The sequence below is a fragment of the Rutidosis leptorrhynchoides genome, chromosome 1 (assembly GCF_046630445.1).
Source record: "Rutidosis leptorrhynchoides isolate AG116_Rl617_1_P2 chromosome 1, CSIRO_AGI_Rlap_v1, whole genome shotgun sequence".
Classification (NCBI taxonomy): domain Eukaryota; kingdom Viridiplantae; phylum Streptophyta; class Magnoliopsida; order Asterales; family Asteraceae; genus Rutidosis; species Rutidosis leptorrhynchoides.
In genome coordinates, this window is record NC_092333.1 from 5,882,663 (window position 1) to 5,893,157 (window position 10,495).

The window sequence follows — 10,495 nt, forward strand, 5'->3', positions numbered from 1 at the left end:
ACATCGCGGTCGCGATGCTGTTATTTTCAGGACCTGTTTCGACTGCCACCTTGTCGCGGTCACGCGAGCCCCATCTAGGTCGCGGCATGCTTGCTCAAAAAAAAAAAAAAACGCTTCCTTGTTAACGCGATTCACACTCCTAACAATCTCCCACTCGAAGAGACGTTAAACAACGCCCATTGAAACCTAACATCATCGACATCAACATCGTTATCCCATAGCAGCAACTTGCCCTGCTAATTATACCTCTTTTTGATACCGCCAGATTTGCACCCGAATCACGCCGCACTTCACCCGATAACCTTGGAGCGAGTGAAGTCTTTCGACACCAAAACATACAGCTGAACTATAATGCGATCTTTATGTTACTAGCTTGGGAAACAAGAACTTCTCTTTGACTATGGCACCTACCTCCTTAGTTTAGGAGATAACGGGTTGTTTGAGTCTGACTCGCCCCAAGTAACCCCACCATCCAAGCGATCCTCCCGTACACAATTCCATCCACCCGATTTATCTTTCCAACAAAGAATAAACCCGCCAATAGAACAAACATGTGGATAACACCATCAAGGCAACCGTGTGAGAACGCAATCACACCCTCGATCTTCCACATAACCGTCTTTGCTTTCACCATTGAAACACCGACCATATACGTGCGCACGTCTTTTACAAATCCAATTTTCCATCCCAAGCCAACTCCCATTGTACGGATGTATCATTAACCGTGACTCTTAAGAAAACCTCTTGTTCATCTTCCTCGGTCGAGCACAAAAAAGTTGCAGTGAAGAAGATCTACCCAAAGTACCGAAACTCTAGTGTACCTAATTCGACCCAAATTTCCATTAGCTTCAACTTCCTTTGAGCTCCCACTCAAACAAGATCCCTCAACAATTTCGGAAAGCATTAGAACGCTAGGACTTTTGACATCCACAAAGCCACATAGCCATTCCTCCTTAGGAACTTCATCCATATACATGGTTCCCCTTTTAAAACCGCGAGCAACCACATAATCTCCCTTAAACACTACCCACTTTTGATCTTCAAATAGGACATGACAATTATCGTCATCCATTTGCCCAACCGAAATCAACCGACTCTTGAGCTTTGAAACGAACCGCACATTCCTCAAGATCCAAGCATAATTCAAGTGTCTAACCACGAGATCACCAATACCCGCAATATCAAGTGTACTATCATTCGCAACTCAAACCTTACCGGAGTATTCCTTGAAGTTCACCATCTCGTTCATGTATGGGATGACATGATACGAGGCACCCGAATCTAAAACCCAAGATTCGTCAAGAACCTTTTTTTGGCACATCAACGCATCTTCGATCACCATAGTCGATACGCACCCACCCGACTTATGATTCGGGCGCTTTGACTTATAGTGACCAACTTGTTAACAATTCCAACACACCACGTTCTTTCTCCTTGATGGACTTCTTGACCAAGATCTTCTCCGACTAACACTTAGAACCAAACCCGAACTTCCATTCGAATCTTTCCTGCGAATACCTTCGCTAAGAATCAAATCTCAGATTCCTTCAAAAGTGAGTTTAGCATTTCTGGATGAACCACTAACCGCCGTAACCGTACCGGCCCAACTATCGGGCAATGAAGATAACAAAAACAACGCATCAAGCTCATCATCGAATTTAATATTCACCGATTTCAAACAAGTTAAATCGAATTAATTTCGTTAACATGATCCGCTGCCAAGGAACCCTCCATCATCCTAGCAATCACCAATGGCCGAATCAAGAAAACTTTATTCAAAGCGGATGGCTTTTCATACATGTTTGATAAAGCCGCAAGCAATTCCGCCATTGTGGTTTCACCCACGATGTTGTAAGCAACGTTCTTGGCCAGAGAAAGTCGAACAACTCCTAGGGCTTGCCTATCCAACAACTCCCACTCGCCTTGAGTCATCTCTTCCGATTTAACACCCTTCAGCGGTTGGTAAAGCTTCTTTTGATAGAGCACATCTTTTTTGCATCTTCCAAAAGCTAAAATCATTCCCATCAAACTTACCAATCTTCACATCACTCTTTTCCGCCATTGTTCCCGTGAAACCGAACCGAGGCTCTTGATACCACTTATTATGAATAAAGCACGTGAGCGTAACAAGACTTGATAACCCTAAGTTATCAAACCCACTTACAATTAACGTAAATAGTTGATGTATATGAAGAAACTAGCAAAAACGATAAAGACAAGAGAATTTAACGAGGTTACATGTAATCACAAATGATTACTTTAATCCCCGGCCGCCAAGGAGAGTTCTTTTATTGATTATTTTCGTGGATACAAGTATGAGTTACAATAAGATGTTTATATAGGCAAAATTCAACAAGGAAACGACTTAGGGACCAAGAAAACTCGATTCCGGAAACTTCTTCCCGTCAGACCCGTGTCGCAGTCGCAACACATGCATCGTGGTCGAGATGCAGTTATTTTCAGGACCTGTTTCGACTGCCACCCTGTTGCGGTGGCAAGAGCCCCATCCCGGTCGCGACATGCTTGCTCCAGAAAAACGCTTGCTTGTTTAACGCGATTCACACTCCCATCAATACGTGTTGGGTAATCGGGTATATGGTCCGGATAATAGCATGTAAATTCTAATAATAATAATAATTAAAAATAATTTAATAATTATAGCAATTTGATGATATTAAATAAACTATAATTAGAATGTTCATATCATGGCGTGTAATAGTTGATGAAGTTCTCGCAGGCATGAAAGAATGTGATATGGGATGAAATTGTAAAGGTAACGCAAGTATTTGTTTCCGAATGTTACGTAGGTTTTAATTTCTAAGCAATTAAAAGGTTAAAAAATTAATGCCGTGTATGTTGAAATTTTAGTAGTGTAACCACCCATTTTTTAAAGGGAAATTGGCTCAAATACACTTTTTTTTAAGTTTTATTTCAAAATACACTTTTTGTAAAAAAATTGTCTTTTTACACCATTGGGTAGACCAAAGTGTTGGTCGACCACCATATACCTTGGTCGACCACCTCATTTTTCAAGGTGGTCGACCAAGCTTCATTGAGGTCTCGGTCGACTACTGTGTAAACATGGTCGACTACCTCTCATATTTTCATGGTCGACTACCCCCACAAAAAATAACGCGGGCGACCCAAATGGTGGTCGACTACCCATTTGGTAAAAAGACAAACACATTTGGGTAGTCGACCACCATTTGGGTCGCCCGCGTTATTTTTTGTAGGGGTAGTCGACCATGAAAATATGAGAGGTAGTCGACCATGAATACACAGTAGTCGACCGAGGCCTCAATGAAGCTTGGTCGACCACCTTGAAAAATGAGGTGGTCGACCAAGGTATATGGTGGTCGACCAACACTTTGGTCTACCCAATGGTGTAAAAAGACAATTTTTTTATAAAAAGTGTATTTTGAAATAAAACTTAAAAAAAAAGTGTATTTGAGCCAATTCCCCTTTTTTAAAAGGAGTGATTTGTACACAATCTATTTTTATTATGTACACAATTATCATGTTTTACAATGTTGTATATATAACACTATAAAATATAATGATCATATATAAAATATAATGATTGTGTACATAATAAAAAATAATAAAAATGAATTGTGTACATATCCTTACCCATTTTTTAAACGTCTCATAAGAGGTGGTAAAACATTTTGAAGAGGTCATTCATTACTGGATTCATAGAATCTACAACCAGAATGTAATACGAAAGTAAACATTTTTCAGACCATTACGTAAAGCCCAAATCCAGTTCTCATCTAATAGGCTTAACATAGTGAAGGCGTCAAATTTTATTCAGTTTTTTTTTTGCCAAATCCTAACGTGGACATTTTTTTGAGCCCATTAGTTAAAGCCCAAAGCTAGTTCTCATATAATATGCCTAACATAGGGAAGGCGACAATTTTTTTTTTTCAGGTTTTTTTTTTTTTTTTTTTTTTTTTTTTTTTTTTTTTTTTTTTTGTGTGCGCGCGCGCCAAATCCAAACGTGTTTGGGTGTTGTGCATCACTCCGTATAGATCTAATCAATTACTCGTATAAGTTTGCGAGATCTAATAAGCTCATAGGGCAACACGATTTGTATCAATTGCAACTTATCCGATATGATGATCGCACAAGTGAATTTTATGATTGATTCAAATGTCCAGTTCTATTATTTAAAGGTAATATAAGTTACGATACGATATTCTAAACATATATAAAAACTACAACATTTATTATTACGGAGTAATATTCAATATTCATCGATATGAAAGCATTAAAACAAATATGAAAATACATGCATCAATTAATAGTATTCACATTCACATAGTAGTATATCCTACTAGTGCATGACGGCCCGTTAAGTTTGTGGATCATCGACTAGTTAGGTGTTTGAGGAGAATCGTGAAGTCCAATACTCTCTTATTTCCTCTGCACTTCTTCCAGGAATTCGTCCAGCGATTAACGACCATCTAGCATAATTATCACGACTAAAAGTTAATTATTCGTTTCAAATAGTTCCCAAAGTAGTACTAGACAAACATGTTCATGCACATTTCACATGATAACTTTGAATGAATTAGATTTAAATAAGGGTTTATAGTTTGGTAATTTATCAAATTTCTTTCTTTCTTTTTTTACCGATTTAGATATTAAACTTCGAAATATTTCTGTATTCAAATGTTAAAACAGTTTGTAGCTTAGGAAATTAACTTACTATTCTAACTAAGTATAGAAATTGCAGAAAACACATTAATTTAAGTATGTAGTAAAAAAATGCGTAAAAAACATATAATAATCGTTTTTAAACTTTAATTTATACAATAGGTGGTTTGGAAATCGGTCACATATAATAGTAAAAAAAAAAAAAGTGTGGAATTCCAAACTAAGCCCATTGATGAATAATTATATATTACTAGCTATATTTGTTCTGTTTTAATGTGTGAAACACTATGAATTGTGTACTAATTGCATCATGTCAATTACTCGTGCCCAGCTAAAAGAAAATTGGGTAATCGAGTTCACCTTTCGCCGACGAGCTTATACATTCTAGTGATGAGTGTTTTTTCGTCCTCCGAGAATGTAAGTTTAGATTGTTGACTAGATTGCTCTTCTGTAAAGAAATGCATAAAAAAATGATCAAAAATTTTGAGAATGTATGAAGACATTAGTATTAACTTTTTGTTTATTTAGCACACTTCTCTCCTTTATAGCTACACAAACTTTAGTTTCATCAAGAAATTAACAGTACATATACAGGGTGACAACGTTAAACACGTGCGATATGTAAGCAAAAAAAAAGTAATTAGAAGTTGAGATAGGCACCGTGGCCGGTAGGATTGGAACTGTCATTAGAAGTTGAGTGCTTGTCCAAACTAGCCATTATAATATGAGTAATCGAAATTATCCTTTGAAGGTTTAAGATAATGTGTGTGGATTTGAGGGCTGCAAATTTCATTATAAATAGAAGGGAATGAACCCTTTGCATCATGGGTTTTCAACATTAGTTTTCAGTATAAGAATGAAAGGTACAGAAAGAAAAGCAAATGACCAAAGAATGGTAGGTAGATAACATACTTATAAGCTTTTAATTTGGTCCAAACCAAGATTGGTAGCTATTTTTAACACTTAGCTTTTGTTTGAATAGTCTACCTTTTCTGACTAGCTAGCTACTGAATTATTCCCTAGATTATATTCTCTAGTCTTTCGTTTAGATTGTTTTCCATTTTTCCCTTTGTTTCTTGGTCAATGTCGATATTGTCCTTGAATTGTTATCGTAGGTTTTGTGAGCTTAGTTTTAGTTTTTAGTTTAGTTTGCTCGGTTATCGTGTTTGTGAGTTCAAAGGAGGTTTCATTTTTGATGAACCTTCCTTTTGAGTTATAATAGTTTTCTTTTTTCGCTGGAAAAAAAAAAACAAAGCCTTGAGGGTTGGTTTGTATTTTTTATCTTTTAATTTTGATTTCGTTTTTGGCAACGTTTGGCCATTATAAGGCTCGGTATAAATAGTTCCTTAGTGTTTCACTTTTTAGGTACGAATCTTTTTGGGATTTTCTCTCGTTGTATCCAGTATTGAATACGTTTTCTATTTAAAAACGTCTTCCGTATTTATATAAATTTTCAGTATTTTTGTCGGAAGAAAAACCTCCAGAGATTTATAATCTAATGGTACATATGGAGCCATTTCAATGAAAAGGTTAATGATTAAAATTTTATAGTAATATTAGTTGCCTTTAAAAAATCGTATGACCGTGCATAAAAAGAAAAATACAATACAACTAGTGAAATGACCCGTGGAATCACGGGTTTATTTAAACGAAACAGTTTGATATGTTTTAGGTATTAAGTGAACGTAAATGCTAAAGTCATTTAGTTTAATGACCCGTGAAACCACAGAGTCCGACTAAAAAACTCGGCAGTTGAACATTTCACCAAACTACTAAAATACATATTAAACTATACACATCCAATCATAAGTGATAATATTAGTTGTCATTTTATTTTAAAAGTGTAAATTAAAATATAAATTTAGAATTACTTTCCTTCTTCCAAACTTTTATACCTTCTCGTACTCAATTCAAAATAATTAATTAAAATAAGTTAAAATTATTTAATTTTAATATTTAAAATAATAATTATTTTAAAATAATAATAATTATTATTATTAATAAGATTTAATAATAATAATAGTATTTGTTTTTTTATATTTAAAAATCGTTTATCCATAAGCTGTTGTCCCATATCGTTTTTTTTTTTTTAATTATCAACTTCCCATATCCTTTTTCTTAATTATCGCCTTGTTTTGTTATTACTTTTTTAAATAATTAATGACATCACAATATACATCCTAAATTCTACACGTGTCTTGTTAAGGCAAAATTAAAGGAGAATTAACTTAATAATGACATCATCATTTTAGCTATTAAACTAAAAAGATGATTTTTTTTTTTATTTTTATTTTTTTGACTCGCAAAGCCACAAAGTTATAATTACATACAAATATTGAACTTGATTCTTTATTAAAGATTCCAAAATCTCAACTACGGAGTACTTAGCTACCCTTGAAGTTCGATCCAAAAAGAAGAAAATGTATCATAATAATTATAGAAAATTGAAAACTATATAAAAATTCTTTTTTAAATCTGATTGTATCAAATATTTCAAATAAAGATAATAATAATAATAATAATAATAATAATAATAATAATAATAATAACTTCCTTATTATTATTATTATTATTATTATTATTATTATTATTTTATTATTATTATTATTATTATTATTATTATTATTTTATTATTATTATTATTATTATTATTATTATTATTATTATTTTATTATTATTATTATTATTATTATTATTATTTTATTATTATTATTTTATTATTATTATTATTTTATTTTATTTTATTTTATTATTATTCTAAATACCACCCCAAGTTTGGTCGTTTGATTACCAAAAAACGACACCTCCACCTCCAAATATACAATTTCGCCCCCTCAACTTACCTCACTTCTCAATTTTTTCAGGGGTCAAATCCGTATATTTATTAAACTATTTTAAAAACATAAACTAACACCACCCAAATTTTTGTCGGTCCGTATATTCCTTTTAGACGCGGGTTAAATTCTTCCACCATCACCGTAAAACCAGAAATTATTTTATGAACACAACGCAACTGGGTATACGCGAAACAGACGCTTTTTAAAGAACGACAAGCGTAGAATTTAGGATGTATATTGTGCCCTTAAATTTTGCTACAATTTAGGATGTATATGTAAATTAGGAAATTAGGATGTATTAACTACAATTTTAAAGGGCATCATTAACAACAATTTAGGATGTATATAACAATTTAGGATGTATATGTAAATTAGGAAATTTGTGAGTTTGATAAATTAATTTTGTGATATATTTGGAAAGTTAGAGTGTAATAAATGAGTGTGTTATGCATGGAAGATAACTCGAAATACATGTCGTTATTTAAAAAGCGTCTGTTTCTAAACCTCATTTATTACACTCTAACTTTCCAAATATATTACAAAATTAATTTATCAAACTCGCAAATTTCCGGTTTTACATATGTATTAACTACAATTTTATATTATTCATGAAAACTTTGACATCATTGATGGTTCTTAACATGTGCCCTTAATGTACAAGTTAGCTTTTCCCTAATAATAATAATAATAATAATAATAATAATAATAATAATAATAATAATAATAATAATAATAATAATAATAATAACTATGAATTAATCAGTACACTTGCAAATATGTAGGTAAGACAACGAGTAATGTTCATTTAAGTATCGACACGTAAACTAAACGCATTTAAGTAAGTCACAAAATTCCTATTTCCTTTTTCTTTTTTAGAAGTGAATTCCTATTTACTTTGTCATGCTAATAACGAAACTAACTTCCCGACAATGCATCTTATATGACCAGGTTTCAAGCCATGCCACGACTCCCTCTCCCTCATATTTTCATGTATTAATCGCGACACGTAAAATGATTCACATTCAACAACTCTGATGGATAACTTATGTTTGAGACGTACGATATGAGGGTGGCGGTAGAGATAATGACCGGAAATCTCTTCTACGTTCAAGTTGATAATAATGCCACCGTACTAGACCTTAAGAAACAAATTGAACGTCAAGAAAAGCTCCCACATGATCGACTTCTTCTCATTTCGTATAGCGATTTGATGAAGGAAGATGACGCCGCTCTAGTTAATTATGGTATTCAAGACGGTTCTCATCTTTATCTCTTCTTTAATTCCCTTAAGGATTGTTCGAATCACGAGTTTTTGAAGTATTTCTGATCCGAAATAATTCTTTTAATTTGTTATTTGGTGTATGTATCACTTTGGGATTTTGGAACTTTGGAGGTAATGTATTCATATGTATATAAACGAGGTCCGGATCGTCCCGTGCGTTGCCGCGGGGCTTTTCGAATTGCATATTCATATTTAGTGTAACGTTATGTATTTACAGAAGCAAAAACGGCCCATACGTTGCTCCGCGAAATATATATATATATATATATATATATATATATATATATATATATATATATATATATATATATATATATATATATATATATGAAAAATAGCCCGAAATGGTTAGTGTTTTTTTTAGAAAACGTCCGTTTCACATATAGTTAGTTGCGTTGAGTTCGTAAAGTTATTTTGAGTTTGATAGTGATGGCGGTGGATGAAACTCGGGGTGAATATAAATATAAGGCCCGTTTTAGATGTTGGGTTATTTAGCGTTTTTAAAAAAAATGTCCAGCTAGTTTTGTTTTGTCTGTAAAATTATTTCGAGTTTAATGGTGATGTCGGAAAAATTTAACTGGCGGCGAGCTGGAAGATACAGCCGTTTAAAATTTTGGGTGGTGTTGTTTATAGTTTAATAATAAAATAATGATTTCACATTTATACCCCTTAAAGATTTACGGATTTGATCCTGAATGGGGGCTGAAGTGAAAATTTAGATGTTGCTAACTGTTGTCGTTTGAGAAACGTGAATTGGGTGAAACGTCCAAAATTCACTGGCTGAAGTAAAAATATGAAAGCTGTTAACTGTTGTCGTTTGAGAAGCGTGAATTGGGTGAAACGACCAAAATTCACCGGCTGAACTAAAAATTTGGAAGTTGTTAACTGTTGTCGTTTGAGAAGCGTGAATTGGGTGAAACGGCCAAAATTCACTGAGACAATTAGTATACATATAATAAAATGTACTTCTATATTTGTATCTTATGATCTTAGGATTTCTAAACATCAAATGCTTTATGGACTAGCTAGCAGTATCGAAATAACTCATTAATCTTAATGTTGAGAGTTTAAGCCTAGATGTGTTTGTTTGCTTTTCCAATAAAAAAAAAATAGGTTTTTAAACATTTTTGCAACCTATTATATATAGACAAAATTACGAGTTTCGTCCCTTGACTTATACCCAGATTTTACTCCACGTACCTAAACTCTTTTTGCTAAATTCGTCAATGTGGTAGTAATTATTAACGTCGTCGTATGTCCCTTTGTCGTGTGCTTGCCGTCAATATCAAGTATAACATGTAGAGTCAAGTAAAGTAACAATACGCTCGTACATGTTTAAAGTTTTTGGCAACAATCTGCTCATGTAGTGATTGTCAAGCATAACATTTGATGGGTATGTATGTTGCAATCCGAGTACTTAACAAAGTACTTCTACGTCATCTTCGTTGTAGGCCAGAGCTCATAACATGACATTTTCAAAAAGAAAACGTCATCAACTCAAAGATACAATAGATAGTCCTGAAGAGGCTTGTACATTAAAAGGAACAAACAAAATATAAACTATTAGTATAACTTTCAACGTATTCAAAATAAAATTCGACCAACGCACTTAAGAAATGAAAATACACACCAAACCAACAAAAAGAGCAAACAAACGATAAGATAAGAACTAATGCCGTTAACAACCTTTGGGACCCAATTTTTTCATTTTACCATT

At 33.3% G+C, this 10,495-nt stretch overlaps 1 long non-coding RNA gene across 1 annotated transcript; it reads right to left on the minus strand.

Moving 5' to 3' along the window:
* Positions 1-4,211: 4,211 nt before the first annotated feature.
* On the minus strand, positions 4,212-5,511 carry LOC139855602 (uncharacterized). The gene is made up of 3 exons (XR_011761494.1): positions 5,320-5,511; positions 5,020-5,107; positions 4,212-4,466 (listed from the first exon to the last, which is right to left on the minus strand). It is a non-coding gene; the product is annotated as an uncharacterized lncRNA (long non-coding RNA).
* Between the last annotated feature and the right edge of the window lie 4,984 nt (positions 5,512-10,495).